Consider the following 23,264-nt stretch of genomic DNA (forward strand, 5'->3'; position numbering starts at 1 on the left):
CTGTTCGAGCATAAAGATGTTTTTGCATGGTCCTATGACGACATGCCAGGTCTAAGCACCGGCTTGGTGGTCCACACATTTCCCACTGACCCGACATTCCCTCCTGTCAAGCAGAAGCTGAGGAAATTTAAAACTGATATGAGTGTGAAAATCAAGGAAGAGGTCACCAAACAGTTTGAGGCCAAGGTCATTCGGGTCACTCGGTATCCCACTTGGTTAGCCAATGTAGTGCCTGTGCCGAAGAAGGATGGCAAGACCAGGGTGTGTGTTGATTATCGAGACCTCAACAAGGCGAGTCCCAAGGATAACTTCCCACTGCCGAACATCCATATATTGATCGATAATTGTGCCAAACATGAGATTGGTTCTTTTGTGGATTGTTATGCGGGCTATCACCAGATCTTAATGGATGAAGAATACGTAGAAAAGACAACATTCATCACGCCCTGGGGAACGTACTGTTATCAGGTCATGCCATTTGGTTTGAAAAATGCGGGGGCAACCTACATGAGGGCAATGACGACCATATTCCACGACATGATACATAGGGAGATCGAGCTTTATGTGGATGATGTGATTGTAAATCTAGAAAGCAGTCTGACCACGTCAGAGATCTAAGGAAGTTCTTCCAAAGGCTTCACAGGTACAATCTCAAGCTTAATCCTGCGAAATGCGCGTTCGGTGTTCCGTCTGGAAAGTTGTTGGGGTTCATAGTCAGCTAACGAGGTATTGAATTAGACCCGTCAAAAATCAAATCCATCCAGGAATTGCCACCTCCGAAGAGCAAGACTGAGGTGATGAGTCTGTTGGGAAGATTGAATTACATCAGCCGGTTTATTGCTCAGCTCACGATAATTTGTGAGCCTATCTTCAAACTGTTAAAGAAAGATGCTGCGGTCAAGTGGACAGATGAATGTCAGGAAGCATTTGATAAGATAAAGGGGTACTTATCAAACCCACCGGTGTTGGTCCCGCCAGAACCAGGGAGACCTTTCATTCTGTATTTGACAGTCTTGGACAATTCATTTGGATGTGTGTTGGGACAGCATGACATCACTGGCAGGAAGGAGCAGGCCATATATTATCTCAGCAAGAAGTTCACATCTTACGAGGTTAAGTACACTCAGCTTGAGAGGACATGTTGCGCCCTAACTTGGGTAGCCCAGAAGCTGAAACATTATTTGTCCTCTTATACTACTTACCTCATCTCTCGCTTGGATCCGTTGAAGTATATCTTCCAGAAGCCTATACCCACGGGAAGGCTTGCAAAGTGGTAGATCTTGCTCATAGAATTTGACATTATCTATGTGACTAGGACCGCAATGAAAGCACAAGCATTGGCCAACCATTTGGCTGAGAATCTTTTGGATGAAGCATACGAACCTTTGAAGACTTACTTCCCTGATGAAGAGGTAATGCACATTGATGAGTTGGAAAAGATTGAAAGGCCAGGATGGAAGCTTTTCTTTGATGGTGCTGCTAACATGAGAGGTGTTGGAATAGGAGCAGTACTTGTTTCTGAAACAGGGCATCATTACCCTATTACAACACAACTTCGGTTCTACTGTACTAATAATATGGCAGAATACGAGGCACGCATTTTGGGTTTGAGGATGGCTGTGGACATGGGTGTCCATGAAGTCTTGGTCTTGGGTGACTCAGACCTTTTGGTACACCAGATTCAGGGAGAATGGGAAATACGGGATTTAAAACTCATACCGTACCGGTAATGCTTGCATGAGCTTTGTCAACGGTTTCAATAAATAGAGTTCAGGCATATTCCGAGGATCCACAATGAGGTCGCCGATGCTTTGGCTACTCTGGCGTCAATGTTACATCATCCGGATAAGGCTTATGTCGACCTGCTGCATATTCAGGTCTGTGATCAGCATGCTTATTGTAACATAGTGGAGGAAGAGCTCGATGGGGAGCCTTGGTTTCATGACATCAAGGAATACATCCGAAGGGGAGTATATCCGATACAAGCCACAGGTGATCAAAAAAGAACAATTCGTCGTTTGGCAAGTGGATTTTTCTTCAGTGGAGGAGTTTTGTACAAAAGAACTTCAGATCTAGGGTTATTAAGATGTGTAGATGCCAGACAGGCCGCGACTATCATGACCGAAGTACATTCTGGAGTCTATGAACCGCACATGAGTGGGTATATGCTGGCAAAGAAGATTCTCCGGGCAGGTTATTATTGGCTCACCATGGAGATTTGATTCGTTCTCCCCCATCTGAATTACATACAATGTCTGCACCATGGCCTTTTGTTGCTTGGGGAATGGATGTCATTGGACCAATTGAGCCAGTAGCATCCAACAGGCACAGGTTTATTCTGGTGGCCATCGATTATTTCACCAAGTGGGTAGAGGCTAAAACATTCAAGTCTGTAACCAAGAAGGCGGTAGTTGATTTTGTGCATTCAAATATCATTTGCCGGTTTGGGATACCGAAGGTAATCATTACAGACAATGGGGCTAATCTCAATAGTCATCTGATGAAAGAGGTATGTCATCAGTTCAAGATTACACATCGCAATTCTACCCCATACCGCCCTAAGGCAAATGGAGCAGTTGAGGCGACCAACAAGAATATAAAAAAGATACTTCGAAAAATGGTGGAAGGCTCTAGGCAGTGGCATGAAAAACTGCCACTTGCATTGCTAGGTTATCGCACTACTGTCCGTACTTCAGTAGGGGCGACTCCTTATTTGTTGGTATATGGCACCGAAGCAGTGATACCCGCAGAAGTGGAAATTCCATCCCTTCGAATTGTCGCGGAGGCTGAGATTGATGATGAGGAGTGGGTCAAAACCCGTTTGGAACAATTGAGTTTGATCGATGAGAAGAGACTGGCAGCAGTGTGTCATAGCCAGTTGTATCAACAGAGAATGACAAGAGCATACAACAAGAAGGTGCGTCCACGAAAGTTTGAAGTGGGGCAGTTAGTATTGAAACGCATTCTTCCTCATCAAGTTGAAGCAAAAGGAAAATTCGCCCCAAATTGGCAGGGGCCGTTCGTTGTGACTAGAGTGTTGTCCAATGGTGCATTGTATTTGACAGATGTAGAAGGAAAATGTGTAGAAATGGCTATCAATTCTGATGCAGTCAAAAGATATTATGTATGATTTCTTTCTTTGATTGTCTTGTTTGTATTTGGCATGTCCCGAATATTGAAATGACGAAGGCATTTTGTTCTGCTATCTAAACACTTTATCCCTCATTACCTCTTTGAGCCTCATTTATTTTCTTTCATACCCCTCCTTCGGAACTAATAACAAATATCGGAAACACAAGCGTAAAGATAAGTAAAGGAAGGAGAGAAAATAGAAAAGAAAAAGAAAAGAGAAGGAAAGAATGGAAGGAGAAAGAAAAGAATGAAAAGAAAAAAGAGGAAAACAAAAGAGAGAAAACACAACAAAAGGAAAAACAAAAGAGGAAAAGAAGAGAAAGAAAAAGAGAAGAAAAATCACAACAAACAAAGTAATTCCTATGTCATGAACTATGTTCGACCTGATTCCTTTTAAGGATACGTAGGCAGCCTCACGGTTCGGTCCCATCAAAATAAAAATTCAAAAGTCTCCAAACAAGAAACTGGGGCAGAAGTTGTGGTTGTTATCAGAAATCTGATTCCGAAGGTTGTAAATTTGAACCCAATCAAATTGTTTTGGGCTTTTCATACCCTTTCTTTATAAACCCATCCGAAAGCCACATTACGGTCCAAAGAAAGACCTTTTGATCAATCTTCGATAAATGCCAAGTCCAGCATGTAGAGGTGATTCATATCAGGGGCAACGCTTTGGTCCAAACGAGAAAGAAAACTCAAAAATGAGAGTCTTTGGTGAAAACCCTCACGGGCACTGTAAGGCAACGGGAGCTGAGAGAAATCAAAATGAGAGAGTCTTATTGGTGAAAACCCTCACGGGCACCTTAAGGCGAAAATGAGTTGACAGATGAAGGAATGAGAGAGGTCTGCTGGTGAAAACTTTTTAAGGCACCGCAGGATGAACAAGGTCGGGATTTAAGGTGAAGAAATCAGGTTATGGAAATTCTGGGGCAACAAAGCATTGCATCTGAAAGTTGATTGGTTGGACAGGTTGGGCTGATTAATCCAAATTGCATGTCATGATCATTGGTGCCAGCTGTTCCACTCAGATAAGTCTCGTTTCTTTTTCTCTTCAGATAGTCTTCCAATTTTGGACTTCCTTATCCTTAACTCTGAAAGTCAGTGCATTTCATTTCTTTGGATTTATCTCTCTAATATGTTCCCAATGCCAGTTCTGTTTAAGCAAATAAGAAGGAATTTCAAAGCTCACTACCAGCTTCAAGATTGCAAGGCACAGTGCGGTCAGAGCATAACAAAGATAGCATGATGTAAAAGGGGATAAAAAGCCAGCAAGAGTTCCATCGGCAAAATGATTTGGTAATTTCATGGGAGATGCAGAGGTTTAGTTAAAGGGGTCAGAGATATGAAACAACTGTTCGCGGATAGAACACTCGGGTCATTCAAGTTATGGGTTTTTGAAAGTCAGTCGGAAAGTCAAGCGGTTCAGGGCCAGTTTGGGGAAGCCAATCAAAACAAAACAATGCAGCGGAGAGACCTTCAACAAGAATGCCATCAACTAACCACCACATTTTAGAACTGACAAAATTTTCTTTGATTAAAATAGGGGCAGGAAATTTCGATTGTTTCGGAGAAACCTTTCGTAAAGAAAGGTTGTTACCAAATAGGTTTGATTGTTGATTTTTAGGACCCTCCTGAAAAATGGGACCTAGTTTAAAGTTCAAAACAATCATGAGTCACATAATTTAGCACAAATGTATCCCTAGAGGAATAGAAGTTGGCATGCATGTTTAAAATATGATTCAATTAGGAGTTTTCAGGGCCCTCCTGAATAATGGGACCTAGCCTTAAAAATTTCCATTGGATCACAAGATATAGCATAAAATCCTGTCATAAGGTAGTATAATTCAGTCATAAAAGTGTCATTTTAGGACAAGACTTGATCTTGATTTTCAGGGCCTTTCTGGATAATAGGATGTAGTTTAAACCCCTCTTAGATAACAGGACTTAGCGGAAGCAATACCTTTGGAAGATATAGCTTAGATCTATAATTGTCAGTTGGTAGGACCTCCCTGGATAATAGGACTTAGCTTTCAAATTCTTAGTAATAATTAGTAAAATGATTCAGTTTAACACTCACCCATGTGCTCAGCTGCCAAACTGGGGCAGAAAATTTTCTTTGTTTATCTGTTTTGTCTATTTTGAAATCAGGAGCCCGCCTGGAGAGCAGAGAATACTTTCAAGAGCAGCGGTTAGGATCCCGCCTGGAGAACAAGGGATTACAATTTAAGTTTAACCTTCAAATCTTCTGTTTTGTCTATTTTGAAATCAGGAGCCCGCCTGGAAAGCAGGGAATACAGTCAAGCGCAGCAGTCAGGAGCCCGCCTGGAAAACAAGGGAGTACAATTTAAGTTTAGCTTTCAAATTCTTTGTTTTGTTTATTTTGAAGTCAGGAGCCCGCCTGGAGAGCAGGGAATACTTTCAAGTTGAAGTCAGGAGCCCGCCTGGAAAGCAGGGAATACTTTCAAGTTTAGCAGTCAGGAGCCCGCCTGGAAAACAAGAGAGTACAATTCAAAGTTTTATCTTTCAAGTTCGTATTGATATTTGGTAATGTGATCCGTCTTACACTTACATCTGTGACCAACCTCCAAACTGGGGCAGAAAATTTTCTTCGTTTTGTCTATTTCGTTGAAGTCAGGGGCTCGCCTGGAAAGCAGGGAATACATTTCAAGTCAGTAGTTAGGAGCCCGCCTGGAGAGCAGGGAATACATTTTAAGTTAGCAGTCAGGAGCCCGCCTGGAGAGCAGGGAATACATTTTAAGTTAGCAGTCAGGAGACTGCCTGGAGAGCAGGGAATACATTTCAAGTCTATCAGTCAGGAGCCCGCCTGGAGAGCAGGGAATACATTTCAAGTTAGCAATCAGGAGCCCACCTGGAGAACAAGGGAATACATTCAAGTTTCAGCAATCAGGCGCCCACCTGGAGAGCAAGGGAAAACATCTTAGGATACAATTCAACTTTAGCAGTCAGGCGTCCACCTGAAGAAAAGGGAAAACATCTCAGATTACAATTCAAGGTGGCAACAAAGGGATTTCACCGGGAGAATACAAGTCAACAAGGCGACAAAAAACACAAGAGCAAGTTTGAAGATATAGATAGGATTTTTGTAATGCATAGATCATAGCCTAGTCTAGCTTCTTTTTATTTCAACATGGTATAATAAGGGGGTTCAGTAAGCACTAGCAGCAACAACAACAACAGTGAAATCATAGCTTCATGGTAGTCCCAGCTACCAAACATTCCAGAACTACACTGATCTGATTCCTTTATAGCCAAGGATATGTAGGCAACCTCTGAAGCAAGGTTCAGTCAGACATTTTTCAAAAAATGCTTCTCATGGAGTGCCAAGCAAGCAAAAGTCCCTCATCGTTGCTCATTTTATCTTTGTCTGAAAACCCTTCGTGTCTCCGAGCATAGAGGGGCAGCTGTGAGCACGTGATTTTTGCCTCGCATGATTTGCTCCTACAGAATTCCCAAAATTAGGATTTTGCTTTTAATTATTTGATTTTTAGGAATTAATTGCATGATTTTGTGTTTATTTGCATTTTTGTGTGCATATTTAATTTATATAATTCATGAAAAATACAAAAATAGTGCATTTGCCTTTAGGACCCAATTTTATATTTTTTAGGATAATTAGTTATTTAATATTAAAAAATGAAGGAAAATCACAAAAAATAGTTCACTTTGCATCTTTAATTTTTACTTTTCGAATTTGTCATAATTTTCTTTTAAATTAGGACTTAATTAATTTTTGAGGAAACAATTAGTTTAGTTTTGAAATTAAATCAGGTTTTTCTATTTTAATTTGTATTTAATAAAAATATGAAAATCAAAAAGAAAAAGAAAAAAAAGAAAATGAAAAGAAACAAAAGGTCTTAATAAGAGACCCAACTTTTGGGCCAAATCCACACTAGATGCCCGTCCAAATCACCCCTTACCCGGCCCAAAACCACCCTGACCTGGTCCAGTCTCCCCCTTGATCAAAATGACCCCGTTTCACTTGAATGGATCTGAGCCGTCGAGGTTGATTGATCTAACGGACGAGAAGCATGAGTCATTTAATATATTAGTGTCCTAACGACCCTACCCCCCTCTCTCGTCGTCTCCAACACCCTCAAAGACCCCAACGTAACGCCACCGTGCACCGCCGCCGGAAATCGCCCTACGGCGGCGGTAGGTCTCCGATGGCCATCAAATTTACACCCTAGATCCCTATCCTTCTCCTCATTCCAAATCCACACCCATTTTCCCTCGAATCACACCTGAATCTCTCGAATCTTGCTCAAAAGCTGCAAACCCTAGCTAGCTGCCCCCAAATCCTCCACCGCCGGTGGCGGCGCCACCGCAAACCGCCACCAAACCTACACCCCAAGACCCCCTTCATCTCCTCTTCCCAAATCCCTAACCTATGCCCTTCGAATCCCACTGGTTCATCTCGAATATTAAATTGAAAACTAGACCAGAAACCTAATCTTTCCCAAATCACTCCAAACTAACACCCCAGAATCCCCATAGTCCCCTCTTCCCCAATCTCAAACTCTTGACTCTCGAATCACCTTCAAGCTATTCGAATATTGAATCCGGGTTTGGCTCCTAAAGTTCGAAATCGTTTTGTTAAGCCTGTTCACATGCATGACCTTGGGGTCCGTTTTCTCTTCGAGGTTTGAAGTCCGGACTTGGCAAAACCAATATTGATCTTCTGTTTTTGACAAAGAATGACGGATCAATATTATTTTGGTCATGTCCCTGGTTTCCACTGGTTTTTCAGTTCATGTCGGTAAGTTTCCTTCACCTTTTCTGTGTATTCCCATTGTCTTAGCATCTGGTCCTATTCTCTTTCTTCTGCCCCTCTCCAATAAGTTTTCTTCTGATGAAATTAGGTAAAGTTCAAGCTTTGAATTTAGGTTTTCTTTCTCTTTCATTAGTTATTTGATATTCATGATGTGTCGTGCTAGTTTTCTCCTTTGCTTGTGTTGGTTTTGCTCATTTTGCCATGTTTCTTTTTATTTAAGACGTGTTAAGTTTCTGATTGTCGTTTCAATTCTCATGTTCTATTTTAAATCTCTTTCCCTTTGTTCTATTTTCATTCTTGAAGTCCGTTTAGTTTGTCCCCCTTTTTGTTTGGTTTGAATTTTTTTTTGTTTGGGCTTCAATGGACTGGATTTGATTGATGATTGAACCAAAAATCAGAGAAAATAGGGTTCATTCTAATGGGTCAGCCCAGGGTCAACTTGACCCATAACCCATCTGAGACTTAAGAGAAATTTCAAGGGTAATTAAGGGTGGTTTGGGTAAAACACTTAGGGGAATCTTGCCATAACCACCTAAGAAGCTTCTCAGAAGGTGCATAATATACTTACTTGGTTAGCAAGTCAGAAAATGAAGGACTAAGTAGCAAAAAGGAAAATATGAAAAGGGTCAAAAATGAAAAATCAAATTTCTTTAGGATGCCCTAGTGCCTTGCCTATAAAGGCAGCTTTTCTTACCTTTCAAGGCAGATTTTTGAGAGCTGAAATCCAGAAAATATAGAAAACTACAAAAAAAAATACTGTTTCATAGGAGATTAGAAGAGATAGAGAATACAAAAAATAAAAAGCAGCTGAAAATGTCATGGAAATTCACTGTTCCATTGATTTCTGTTCTGATTCTTGAGGTTCATTTTTCTGAAGTCATTTTTGATTCACATAAGGCTAGTGAAGGTTTAATTTGATATCTGAAAGTTGGTTGAGCCGAGTCTGTTTCTAGAATCTTGTTCTAATCTAAATCTGGGGTTCAAAATTGGGTTTGATTACTATTTGATATCTCTTCCTTGCTGATTCTGGGCTGACCTTACTGCTGCTGTTATTAACTCCTTATTCCCCTTGTTTCTTTCTTGATTTCCAGGTACACATTCCTGATTCTAGACATGTAAGAAGGAATGTAAGAAGGATTCATGTGTTTTGAAGAAATGAAGAGTTCCATGCTTGATAGATGTTTTCCCTCTGTTCTGTTTTCTTTTCTTCACTTGATTTGTCCATTTATGTTTTTTGTTTTGGTATGTTAAATAATGATATGCCATGAACATTTGAAATTCACTTTAAGATCTGTATTTAGGACTTTTATTTACACTTGTTAACTTTAGTTGGTATTGAATTATTTCCCATGAGTATGGATGATTGCATTATTGACACATTAACATGAAATAGCTAGTTTAATAGAATTGCCCAGAAATGCATAAAGTAATCCCTGAAAGTGACTGTCCAGGCCACTGTTCTGTCTTTTAAGTTAAAGCAAGCACTTGTTTCTTTGTAGAAAAGTTTGATTCATCTGGTCTGGTCTGAGTGTGCTGAAACAGAGTTGAGTTTGAATTATGATTTTTTTTAGCTTTAATGCTAAATGATGGATAATTTATGCAAAGGTTTATTAGTGCATGAAGGGGTTTTGTTTTAGCATGAGAATATATGTTGACATTCAAATGATGTTGCAAGTGTGTTTTGAATTCATTAATGGTTGGGCTGGAGTCAGAAATGCTCGTAAACACCGTGTCTGCTTTAAACGTTGGTACTAAGGCCTTCATTTGGGATATCAGCATTAGCCCATTTGTGCCGGAATTTTTTAAACCGGTATACTTTCTAATTGGGCCTCGCGAGCAGGCCCAGCTATGACCCAGGCTCATCCTCTCGTTTTGCATTTGGACATCGAGTTCACAGCTTGTTTGTCAACTTTAACGATCATCAATTTTAGCTTAGACCGCGGCTTGAAATAAATTAAGAATTCCTTGTGGCTTTAATCAATTAGCAAGATCCTTGGAAATGATTGGGGTGAGCCATATTATTTGATACAAGTAGTTCGTGGCCCTCATGTGTTAGTTCCTTTTAAATAAAATGATTCGAGGTGCGCCGTGCCAAACAAAATGACAAATTGCACGACCCTCTCTTAATTAATTTTGTTTCAATCCTTAGAATCCGAGGCGTGCCACTTAGTGAAATCCCGTGGCCCTCGCAAAGTTGCAACACGAAATTGCTTTAGGTGCGTTAGTTTAATAATTTTACCTTCCTAAACTAGGGTGTGCATTTCATGTGACCCAAATCTAAATCTTAAAACATTGAATAAAATATGTTTAAGATTGCGGGTGCATTTCATGTGGCGCGATCCAAAGACATATTTTAAACGACGTTCAGTCTTCTTTTAAAATAGAATAAAAGCGGTTAAAAGTAAAAATTTGCACATAGGTTCAAAATGTCCTAAAACCAGATAATTAAGCCGAATATAATAGTTGAGCGACCGTGTTGGAACCATAGAACTCGGGAATGCCTAACACCTTCTCCCGGGTTAACAGAATTTCTTACCCGGATTTCTGTGTTCGTGGACTGCAAAAACAGAGTCAATCTTTCCTCGATTCAGGATTCAAAACCGGTGACTTGGGACACTATAAATTATCCCAAGTGGCGACTCTGAATTTTGATTGAAATAAATTCCGTTTCGATTGTCCTTTAATTGAAAAAACCCCCTTATATACCCCTTCCTGGGGGTGTAGGTAAAAAGGAGGTGTGACATGACAACGACAAATAGTTTATCGATAACAAAGTGACCAAGTTTCTCGAGGATCATAAGATTAAAAGTATCTTGTCCACACCTTATGACCCTAGTGGGAACGGATAAGCCGGATCAACCAACAAACATAATCCAAAACCTAAAGAAAAGGTTGACTGATGCCAAGGAAAAATGGAAGGAAATTCTTCCCAAAGTTCTTTGGACATACCGTACAACCTCAAGGTTCAGTACCGAGGCTACACCGTTCTCATTGGTTTATGGTGCCGAAGATCTAATACCGGTCGAAATCAGGGAGCCAAGTATCAGATTCCGATATGCAACAAAGGAATCAAATAACGAGGCCATGAATATGAGCTTGGAACTCTTGGATAAAAGGCGTAAAGCCGCCCTTGTCTGATTGGCCGCCCAAAAGCAACCGATTGAGAGGTATTATAATCGAAGGGCCAACATTTGATACTTTGATTTCATGGACATAGTACTAAGGAAAGTCACGATGAACACCCAGATTCCAACGACGGGAAGTTGGGTGCAAACTGGAAGGACCGTACCAGATTCTCGAGGTCACCGGGAAAGGATTCTATAAGCTCGGAATGATGAACGGAGAACAACTACCGAGCAATTGGAATGTAACTCACCTAAAATGATATTACTGCTAAGGTACGACCCCATTCATTTCTTTTTGTTTTTTGACTAACACTTGCAGGTGATTGACAAGAAGCAACACGAAGTTTTAGGTCTGAAAGCACGCGTTGCACTCTTTTTTCCTTAGACTAGTTTTGTCCCAAATAGGTTTTCCGGCAAGGTTTTTAACGAGGCAGCAGTGGATCGTGCTAACTTAGAATCAAAGGCCGATCACGAATCAGTGTCGAAGATTGTGTTTACAGTATGCGAGGTTTCTCTATGATCAACCTCAAATACTGAGGGGCATTACCCTCGGAAATCGAATTGCTTGAGCAAGGAAATTACTTCGTAATGCAAAGGTCTCGATAGGTAGGATTTGTTGTAAGGTCCAAATGGTCAAACCAATTGTTCCCACGTAGATTGCTCGAGCCCTGGCATAAAACATGTGCCTATGTATAACTATTTAGCACAAAAATAAAGAGAAGTACTTTCCTTGTAGTCATCTTATGTTTAAAAATTTCCTCTCTACATCCTTTAAAGAATTTGAGTTACTTACTTTAGGAGAAGGCTCCCAATAACACCGAACATCCAACATGCCTCAAAAGTAGAATAATGTAAAAACAAGGTTTGTTCGAACTTTCGCAACCTAAGTTATTCTATGTTAAGGCATTCCGGCCTTTGTGAATACAAGTAATGAAACAAAGGAAAATTTTGAAAGCCGAAAGGGAAAGAAAGCCTTGTATATATATTTATCCAATAATCTTTTTACAAAGGCTAGAATGGCCTAGTACAAAAATCTACAATGGCGGAAATGGCCCCAAAAATATGCAAAAAAGAAAACAAAAGTTAAAAACATATAAAGGCCTAAGTGGCCCGGTCTTCATCAGAGGCATCATCTCCGTCTTCGGGATCTTCCTCGCCTTTGTTGATACCTAATTTTTCCCTATATATTTTTAATATGTAAAATAACTTTAAAATGGAATATATATGCATATGTATGCATATCCGAGTATTTTATTATTTTTTCATAATTTTTAAAGCTTTTAAATCAATTTTATTTCCCTCTTTTATCCATAAAAAACCCAATAATTATTTTCAAAACTATTATTTTTGGTAATTCATTTATTTGACTTTTATATTTATGCTAAAATATAGCTAAGGTAATTTTTCATATTTTTACAAATTTATTTAGTAATTTTAAATTGCATATAATTGCAATACTAGCCCTTTTAAGATTCAATTGTGTTTTATATTCATAAAATTAAGTCCTGTATTTTTAAATTGTTAATATTATAAATCATTTTAGTGCTTTCAATTTATTTCCAGAAATTAATTTACTATTTTTATAATTTTAAAAGGGGAAAATTGGTTATTTAAATAATAGCCCAATTACATTTCAATTTTAGCCTAAATCTCACCCCAAATTAACTCAATTCCCCCAGCCCAATTCCCATTCAAACCCGACCCCTAACCCAATTAAACGACCCAACCTGGATTCCCCTACCTACCCTCTTTAATCCAGGCCGTTGATCATTCAGATCAACGACCAATATTCGCCCTTACTATTTTTAACTTTAAACGACCCCTTACCCTACCTCATTCTTCACCAAACGCCGCCCTTGAATCCTTCTTCTATCTATTCTCTCTGAAACCTCAAATGAACCCTAACCGCTGCCATCTAACTCCACCCAAATCTACCTTAACCCTTGCCTAATCCATGGCCTCTCATGGCCATTGGAGATGTGTATCAGCCTCATATGGCTCCTGGGTGTTTGTTTCTGTGGTTTCATGGCCAGACCTCAAAGGGATCTGGTCCAGTTCTTGCTCAACTTTTGTTCATGGCATTTCTCCGGCCATTCTTGGCCTTTCAAGGCAGATCCTTGACTTTCCTGGTTAGATCGGTAACTTTCAAGGTCTTTCTCACCTTTTCTGGGTTTTCGAAACTTTAATCTTCAAAATCTTTCAATTTTCTTCAGATTTATCTTAGATTTGTACTTACTATGAACTTCTTAAGTGCTTTGTGAAGGTCTCTCGATTTTCTTTCAAAACAACTCTTCATTTTTCAAACGATTAGGGTTTTCCTTTAAGTTTTTCAAAAGATCTCTTCTCTGATTTTAATGTTGTTTGTGATTTTGCTATGTTTAAAACGACTTGCTCGTGTTGTTCTTCTATCTATTTTAGCATGTTAAAAAACCCTAGTGACTTTTTAGTCTTATCCGAGTTCTGAAATTGTTTGTTTAAATGTGCACTTGTTCTTTGTTCCTGACTCTCTTTTCCTTGTTTGACTTGTTTGATTTTGAGTTCTTATTATCTCTAAAACTCGACTACTGTTGAAGACCTAATTTCTTAAAAGATTTTTCTCACCTATTACTACTGTGAGATTTTTACTTGTTTTTGATTTCGCTTACCTGATACTATGTTCTTCTTCACTGTTGATTCTATGTGACTACTTGACCTACTTGACTACTGAGCTTCGAATATTTTTCTTACTACTGAATCCTAGCTTACTTCTGCCACTACTGTATGTTTGTGTTATCTCTTTTGCCAATGTGTTTGGCCTCGCATATTTGATGCTTCTGTTCACTCTATTTATATACTAAAGTCTTTTCCTTGATTGATCTTGATCTTGTGGCTGATTACAAAAGCTTTTCTTTTATGAACCCTAATTTCACTCGCCTGTTTAAATTAATTTATTCCTTTCCCTTTACTATGATATTTTACCTTGATGAATCCTTTCCCAAAATAAGCCTATTTTGTACTTAGACTTGACTGTTTACTTCATGCTTTTACCGCCCCTTATATGGCAATAATCAATCTGTCCCCAAAATGATTTCTTTCCTTAATTAAACCTGCTACTACCCGTTAAACAGTGATTTCTTAATTAAAGGGAATTACTTGTGTTAATTGATTCTGACTTGCGATTGTTTCCATGTTTGTGTTTAATACTTTACCTCTTCTTCACTCGTTTTCAAAACTATAAATACCCACCCTCTCTTCTTTCAAAGACATGAACAATTGAGTTCAAGAACACACACTTACACTCAAAACTTTCTCTCTTTCTCTACTACTATTTGTGCTACTGCTTTGTCTAGCCGGCTGAAAGCCAAAGCTAGACTGTGGAATCTTGCTTATTTCTTTCTTTCTGCACTTTGCTTCTCTACTGGTATGCCCTAGTTAATCTTCAAGCATCAACAACAACATGTTTCTTTAGTTGTTTCAGTTTCCTTCACTCTTGCCTGCTTCTGTTTATGTTTATACAATTAAGTTACATTACTAAGCATGCTATAATCTGCTCCCTCCCCTTCTAAATTAATGTTTTCCCTTATGTATGTACTCTATCAGTCACTTGTTATGTGATTTGCTAACTTATGAATCCCAAACCCCCATATCCCCCTATGTGTTTGTGTTCTCGGGCTGGTTTGTGGGCATGTTAGCATCAGATATTGCTGTGCATGACCGAGACCTGACCCTTTTTGGGGTCATATGCTTCATACAATGTATTCCCAAAACCCCTTGACCCCTTGTGTAACTACTAATTCTGTGTGTTTTTGAGTTTTACTACTATTGTTTTCAAATCGCTCTTGCCATTTACTATTTTCAACCCAGTTTTAAATAAATCTCTGTATTCTGCACTTCCACTGTATTCTTAGAACCTAGGTTCTGCCCTTCTTGTGTGAGCCTTGCCTTGGGACCCTTGAGCTCCCTCTGAACTTGGACACATAAGGGCTGGCCCTTCCACACTGCACTCATCTCTATTTGGTTATGCAAACCTGGGTGTAAGCACTGCCCGGGGTCCCTTGAGACCCTTAGGGAACTTTGACACACCCAGGTCTGAGAAAGGCTTTGAAACAAGTGGCATTTGAGGTGGTTTATTCTATAACTCAGAGAGGAAGTCAGAATCAGGCTTCCTATGGTTGTAACTTCTTATTTTGCACTTTTCTGATGTAATTCAGTATTTGGTATGTAATAATTTGTAACAAATATTGGGGGCTGGCTAGTGAAAAAGGATGGGGTAATTATGCATGTTTTTGCTATTAGAAGGGTAGTGAACATGCCTATAGGATCTGTTCTGTTTTAATTCAAGTTCTGCATGCTTTATTTTCGCGCAGATAGAGATCAAACATATAGGAAAAAAAATCAATTTTAATAGAAATCATGCCTATAGGAATGTCGCTGTGATCAAATAAATCCTGCCTGCTTCAATTCATGTTCAATTAGATGTCATGCTTATAGGATCAAAATCAGTCGTTAACACTTAGATACCATGCCTATAGGAATTGAAATCAGCTATAATAGAGATCATGCCTATAGGATCTAAAACCAGTTTAGTTAAAAAGAATCAGTTTGAATCGTACTATTCTGAATCAGTTTAAACAACCTACTCCTTTTATTAATACGGTTTAGAAAGCATGCCTATAGGATCCAAATCTCCTGATGAAAGTTAACCACTGCTCTATTGCCTTCTTAATTAGAAATAGATATCATGCTTATAGGACATCACCAATACACACTTAGGCAAGCCTTAGTAATAATGATAGAAATGAATCCGCCTTTGTTTAATTAGTAACTGCTACAACCAGCAGGCAATACTGATTCGGACTTCTTATCTGAGTTATGTAATAAATATGGTCTGCTTCAACAATTAAAACGCCCTACCTTAGTACTTTAAATTCTGACCCTAACTATGTTTAAGTCGTGTTATTTATGTGCATTGTCTGCGGAGGTATATATGAGCCTCTTACTTGTTTATATGTTTCCCCTAGTATGCAGTCCTACGTGTTTTGTATGTCGCCTTAGCCTTTTTACCTTTAAAACCCAAGAGTCAGCCTAAAATCCTCCCTATTGTAGGAATAGTAGTCTTAAATTCCTCCGGGACTGATAGTAATAGGACGGGTAATAGCATGCAATAGAGGTCGAGACCGATCCGCGCTTTAATACCTTAACGGGGTGGGAAGGGTAGATATGGATATGATGACCGGTGCGCTAATACCACGTGTATCCCCTCTTCTGAGGAGTGTCATACCGGGTATCGCATTGATGTGATCCATATTGTAAATAAACCTAGGAACCCCCTCCTCCCTTTTATATTCTCAAGTGTTTGTAGAGCTGTAATTCCTTTTCAAAATTTGCCTTTTAACAATTGTTTTCAAACTCTTTTGTGTTCGAACTTAAATCCCCTACTATTTGAGCCTATATTTGTCTATCTGCTAATTTTACAAAATTCACAAAAACTGTTTGGTCGGGAACCACACTAGTGGATCCTGAGGGTTGCCTAACACCTTCCCCTTAGGATAATTTCAAGCCCTTACCCTGTCTCCGGTTATCAAACAAACTTAGAAATGAACCCCTATAGGTGTCCTAATGCACCTTAAATCATTAGGTGGCAACTCTCCAAATGCAAACCCAGTTCCCAAAAGGAATGAGTTGTTCCATACCTAAAAAATGTCATAAACCCAATTTTTCGATGCGAAGAGGAAAAAGGGGGCGCGACAGCCTTCAGACTCGCTTAAACTCTCAGAATCTTCCTCGGGAAAGTCCAACTTTCGAGACCTGGCTTCTTTTGCTTTGGCATTCTCGATTTCAGCCAATATATCGAAGTCCTTAGCATGGACTTCCTCAAGGGCTTCCCTTCGAGCTTGCCACCTTGCGTGATCCACCATGCTCTTGGCTTGCGCCTGGATGGCCTCGACGTCGACCTTAAATAGGGCCACTTTAGCATCAGCTTTGGTATTGTCCACGACCACATCAGATTTGGCTGTCTCGAGTTCTTTGGCCAAGTTTGCCTTATTAGAAATAGCCGAGTCCAATTGGGACTGAAGCTCCTCGATTTTTTTGACCTGCACCGAGGCCTTCTCTTTTGCAGCTCGGAGCTGGGTCTCGGCGACTCTAGTTGTGCTTGGACAGATTCCTTTTTCGAGGCTAAAATGTCTATATTTTTCTTGAACTCCTCAGCCTCAGTTTGAGTTGTATCTACCTGTGCTTGAAGATGCCCAATATGTTCAAGCCTCTGTCAGACCTGCAGGATCGGATCGTTAGCCACTATCTCTAATTCGTTTTCACTATCGTGAAGCACTTGAAATACCTACTCGGCTATATAAGCATGTTCACTCCGAGCCACTTCTAACTCAGCCTGAAACTTCTCACTTTGAAGCTTGTAAGTATCCCGCTTCTCGGCGAACTCCCGAACCTCAACCTCGTGCTAGGATAACTCCTACCGGATTCAGAGGAAAACCTCAGGATGCAATACTGAGGTCTGCAAGCACAAAGAAAAGTGTTAGGATTATTTGCAACTTCAAAATTAAAAATAAGTAATGCTCGAAGTTACCCGATTCAAAGCATGATGGACCTCATTAAATAGGCAAGGCGCTTCCACCGCATCTATCACGGCTTGGTCCTCCTCGATCACCAAGCATCTAAGGTAGCTAGAAACCCCCACAAGAGCAGAGAAAACCTGGGACTCCTCCAGGACAGAAAAAATTATCGATCGCCTGCGGTCAGGGCTATCACTTGGGGCCGAGAATGAGTCCACCAGTTTTGGGCTCGATGAAGGCCTAGTAGCACCTAGTGACAGTACCTTCCTTGGCATCGGCAAGTCACCTATCCCGGTGACATATTCTGAAGCAGTGGACTCAAATCCATCCAAGAAGTGGTGGATAACAGTCACCCTCTGAGGCCCTTCGTAAGAGCGATTTTCTAACATACCGGCCTCGCAAATCATGGCATCTGAAATCTGAGAGGACCCGTAACGTCGGTTGTTCCAAGCTCATCTCTTGGAGAATATTCTACTACTCGAGAAGCGTCACCCCGGTCTCTATCTCGACCCCCTAGATTGGGGTGGAGTGGCCTCAACCCCTTCTGGTTCGGGAGCTTCGGCCAAAACTCCCTCATCGGCCTCTTCCGATTCGGAGGGCCCTTGTATCACGACACCTGACCGCACGCATACCACTAGCTTGGATTTCTCTTCTTCTTCTTCTTCTTCTTCTTCTTCTTCTTCTTCTTCTTCTTCTTCTTCTTCTTCTTCTTCTTCTTCTTCTTCTTCTTCTTCAGACTTGTCCCTTAGCCAGTGGATTGGGTCCGAGGATAGAGCACAGGTGCTTCCCCTGGGCTTGCACGACCTCTTCTTCGGTCTTTTTTTTTCGAGTTCGGGGAGCTCAGAGCCCTTCTTATCTTCTTGTCATCACCCTGATTTGAAGCAGGGGACTCGAGAGGCACATACTCATCACCGGATGGAGGCCTCATAGAAACGTCCTTGGGGAGACCTACAAGAGAAGATAGATAAGAATTCGATAGCGAAAGGAGGATATCGAACATTATTACCTCAGGAAAGGAAACTTACCATGACTACGGGCTGCCCATCCACCCTTCGATAATTCCGTCCAAGCACGCTCGGAATATGGCCTCTATGACACAAGGCCCTTGACCCATTCCTTGAGTTCAGGAACTACGTCCGGTATCTGGGCCATAGCTGCAACACCAAAAACATCGATAAGGAAGGAGATAAGAGAAAAAATAACAAAATTGAATCTACAAGGCAAACTACTACTTATGTTTCATGTTCCATTTCCCGAGACTCGTCTACACTCGAGAACGGGGCCCTACTGGCCCGACAAACAAGCTTGATCAGCCCCCTCGATAGAAATGGGAATTGTAGAGGTACATAAGGTGATCGAGGGTAAAGGGACATCCCTCGATTTTGCTTACGAAGAATTGGAGGAGAATCACTATTCTCAAAAGGAAGGGTAGATCTGGCCAAGAGTCATGTCGTACCTCTTATAGAAGGCAATGATGATGGGGTCTAAGGGACCCACCGTGAAGGGGTAAGTGTAAACACTTAGAAAACCCTCCACGTGTATAATGATCGATTCCTAGGGCGAAGGTACCACCATATGCTTGTTGACCCAGTTGCAATCCTCTTTAACCTTGGTGAGGAGATCATCAGTAGTTGTGCATATGTACCTCGAGACCGGCTCACATCGACCCGGTACCAAGGAGGTCTTTTTAACGTTAAAATCGACAATGGTAGGGCACCTACCGGAATGAAGCCCTTAGGGTGAGGTTCCGTCGCAGTCCCGTCGTCGGTGGGTCGTGATGAAGAGGCGGCCTCATTCTGCTGTACAGTCTTAGAAGTTTTCGCCATTGTAGAACAAAAAAAAGGGAATTAAGATGGTATGTGGTTTGCTAAAAGTTCAAGAAATTTGGGTGCAAGAGTCGCAAAGCAAAAGGATTTTTGAAGAAACAAGAATAGGAGGAGCTTTGAGCGTAAAGTTTGAATAAAGGAAAGTTATGGTACTTATATCTTGTTGGTGACGGTTCAGGATCCGTAGTGGCCGACCAGCAACTGACAGACATTTAATGCCTTGGTAACTGGATCGACAAGACGTTTCGATATCCATTTGTCGCTTACGTCATAGTCAGGTTCATTGCTTACGTCATGGCCCATCGAGACCGGATTTGGAAGTTCATATCGTTTCTCGTCATCCTCTCTCCAAGAAACAAGGAGACTATCTGTATACGGTCAAAACCGGGCTCGCCCCTTATGTGATTAATCGAGACCGAAATATGATAGGTTAAGGATCGACCTCAAATTATACTGAACCAAGGTGCGAGGTTATATCGACCCCAGGACTGAACTAAATCGAGATCAGGCGATATCGAGGGAAATTTGCCAAGCCAAATAACAGAAGGACGAGATATTCGCGATCAGTTGTAGATCACGGCAAAAATCTCGGCACGTATCAATGATGGTCCGTTAATTAGCTAATCATGAAATTTTTTACTTCATATAGAACTGTATAAAGAGCAGGATTCCCTCACTATATTAAAAGGGTCTGATCATTTGTAAAATCATCATATTTACATAATATAAAGCAATATACTGTCATTTTCTAGCTTTTATTATATTGCTACTCTGTTCATACGTCAATTGAGACATCTTTGGTTCAAGGGTGATTGAACTCGAGGGCCAAGACTATTCGATTCGTGTGGTTTGCATTTATTCTTTTATCGTCAATTTTAATATTAATCTATTCGCTTAATTTGTACCAAGTTATATCATGTATCCTTAAAACCACGTATAAATTTAATTATTACCCGATTTTAGGGGTAAACAAGTATATCTATATATTACCATATGCATCTGAAATTTACTCTTTCCAAACATACATATAGTGGATTACTTATCAAACCATGTAATAATACATTATTTTGTCACGTAGTATTTAGTAGTAAGAGCACTGATTAATTTTGGATGATACGAAATCTAAAGAGATTTCCTCTCTATGTAACTAGCTAGCTAGTATTATTTGGCCTTAAATCAATAGCGATACGTATAATTAGTAAAATGATGGGCAATGGGAAAATCAGGGTCAGGTTTGTCAACACCATCTTCACTCCTAAGCCAATAAGTCTGAGGAAGAGAGGCTGCACCATTTGGTATGTCATCCATTACTCGTTCTTGGCCTACTGGAAAATATATTCCTGTTCGAGGATGTGGCATCCACCACGTCGACCCTTTCTTTATCTCCTCATCTTCGTCTTCCTCCTCGTTCCTCCATATTTCCTCCCTCCCTGAAAACGTACTGCTCATCCTACGTTTAATTTGGTGCATTTGCTTTGTCCTGCATCAACCATTCTAACTTTTTTAGTCACAAGTATATATTTATGCAAGACATGATTTCATCCATATATGAATGGCAAGTGGGGGGACTATCTGTATTGGGAAAAATCAAGTTAATATATCGAATTAATTATGTGCTAACATGTCATGACACGTGGGTCAGTAGAGGAATGACAGTTGGCAAAGAATGGTTGAAGAAACACGAACTTTAACATGCACGGGCAAAGATCCAAGAAAACCAAAAAGGAATAGGTGCTCGAACCTCTTAGTAATTTGAAGAGGCATCAGAAGAATGAATCTAAATAGCAAAAGAGTATAGATACGTATTATTGGTAGTTAATGAGTATTAATTACGGAAAACGTTATAGAATCTGTATTGAAACAGTTACGATTGCCAATTATGACATTACATTAAATGTCATTAATTATTCATAATGACTCCATTATGGAAGGAGAGAAGCGTATTACTTAGAAACAACTATAAAAAGTGAGGAATGAACATTTGTAAGGACAAGAAATACTATTGGAATATACTGATTTACTTTGCTTTCTATTCTGCTATTATTTGCACCATTTATTCCTATTTCTATTTAATTATCAATAACCCGAGTTCTTCTAAAAAAAACCTTTGACCAAAATCCTCATTTTTTGGTTAAACATATATATCTTCTAAGTTTTTATCTCTTATACTTAACAGGTAAAAAACGCTTCAAATTTGCTCGGGTAGATTTTAGGGATGGTTAAGTGGGTAAATATTTAGCTATGCTTGTTGACGAAAAAAGCCATGTTGACGTTCTAACTTATTTGGCATGCCTACTTGGCTTTCTGGTCAAATTTAATGAGTTTTTTCCACCAAATATATGTTCCGAATAACAACAACAACATACCCAGTGAAATCTCATGAAATCTGGGGAGGGTCGTGTGTATATACCACACAGATTTATATTCCGAATAAAGTGACAAAATTAGTGTAGTGACTTTTAATTTGTTTAAAAAGAATCGTAAGTTGGAAACAACGTGAGAAATCCAATTGTTTTCTTGTCCTTCAATTTCTTGTTTTCTTTTTCCTTTTCAATTTGTCACACTTAAGTTAATCAACATACAATCTATATATACGTCTTTGTATATCTAGGTTAAGGATGGCGTGTAGCACAGAATGTCATGCTAATTAATTGCAAGAATTGAGGTACTTGTGTATCTATTATTGTGTAGTGAAGGAAAATTATTATCCTGCTAGCATGTGAATGATTTAAGATTAAAGAGCTAATAGTACCAATAACTAAGATAGTTATAAGATGCACAAGGGAAAAAAAAACTAAGCAAGCCAATTGAGAGAACAAGAAATAACACTCTAACCTAATTAGTCGTAATCTCTGTGGAAACGTAGTGATTCCAGCTGCAGTTATAGGCATCTGTTGCAGTTGATAAACCGAACTAGAAAGGTGTAGCAATGTAATGTTTGTAGGGTATTAAGGCTTATATATACAGCAGAAATTGACAAGCTATATCTCAAGTGTTATGTCAAAGGAAAAGAATATGATTCTGTGCTACTCTAGGGTGAAGGTTCCTAATGAAGTTTGCAACTCTTGAAAGCCGCAAAAAAAGTAATAAAGCAAAGGTACTTTTCTATGTGCTTATTTGTTATCTCGTCATTTTTGTTTGTTACGATAGGAAAATTTTATTTTGTGTCATTTAATTGATACTAGTTGTATGAAACAAATTTTGTCTTACAGTTTTGTGGACTCAGATTTCTGTGGACCCAGAAGTATAAGATTGAGGTCCACAAATTTGTGAAACAAAAAGAAGCCTCATACAACTAATGTACAAGTTGTATAAAGTACAAATTGTATGAGACACAAAATAAAACTTCTATAAAGTACAAGTTTAATTCTTTACTTCTTTTACTTTCTTTAACCGTTTGGACATCCATGATTTCAATTTTAGGTATTAGCTGCACATCAATATTTGCTTTACAATTTAAATAATTATTTTAATTACAACTTATTAATTGATCAATGACGTATGAAAAACTGATTTGAGAAGTATTTCAAAGTAAAATAATAATTTTCACTCACAAAACTTTAAGTTTAAAGAACCTATTTTTCAACTTTCTAATAAATACCTATTTTAATTTCAACTTCAAATATTTTTCGTACAAACGCTTTGGAGTGTTATTTTCGTGGACTTTTAAGTCTTTGTATTTAAAAAGATATTTATACGACACCTAAATGTTTTCCGTACATGGATAGAATGAGGAAGGTATTATTGTGTCAAATAATCAGTACCATATGTTTTGAATTGGAGATTATAGACCTTTCACTTTTGGTACGCGGATACCCAGGGGCACCATCAGAGGACGGAGATA

At 39.4% G+C, this 23,264-nt stretch overlaps 1 long non-coding RNA gene across 1 annotated transcript; it reads right to left on the minus strand.

The window, feature by feature from the left end:
* Positions 1 to 20,432: 20,432 nt before the first annotated feature.
* Positions 20,433 to 22,394, minus strand: LOC107803826 (uncharacterized). Its single transcript, XR_012693684.1, has 2 exons — positions 22,256 to 22,394; positions 20,433 to 20,900 (listed from the first exon to the last, which is right to left on the minus strand). It is a non-coding gene; the product is annotated as an uncharacterized LOC107803826 (long non-coding RNA).
* Positions 22,395 to 23,264: the final 870 nt, after the last annotated feature.

Source organism: Nicotiana tabacum, chromosome 7 (assembly GCF_000715075.1).
Source record: "Nicotiana tabacum cultivar K326 chromosome 7, ASM71507v2, whole genome shotgun sequence".
Taxonomy (NCBI): Eukaryota; Viridiplantae; Streptophyta; class Magnoliopsida; order Solanales; family Solanaceae; genus Nicotiana; species Nicotiana tabacum.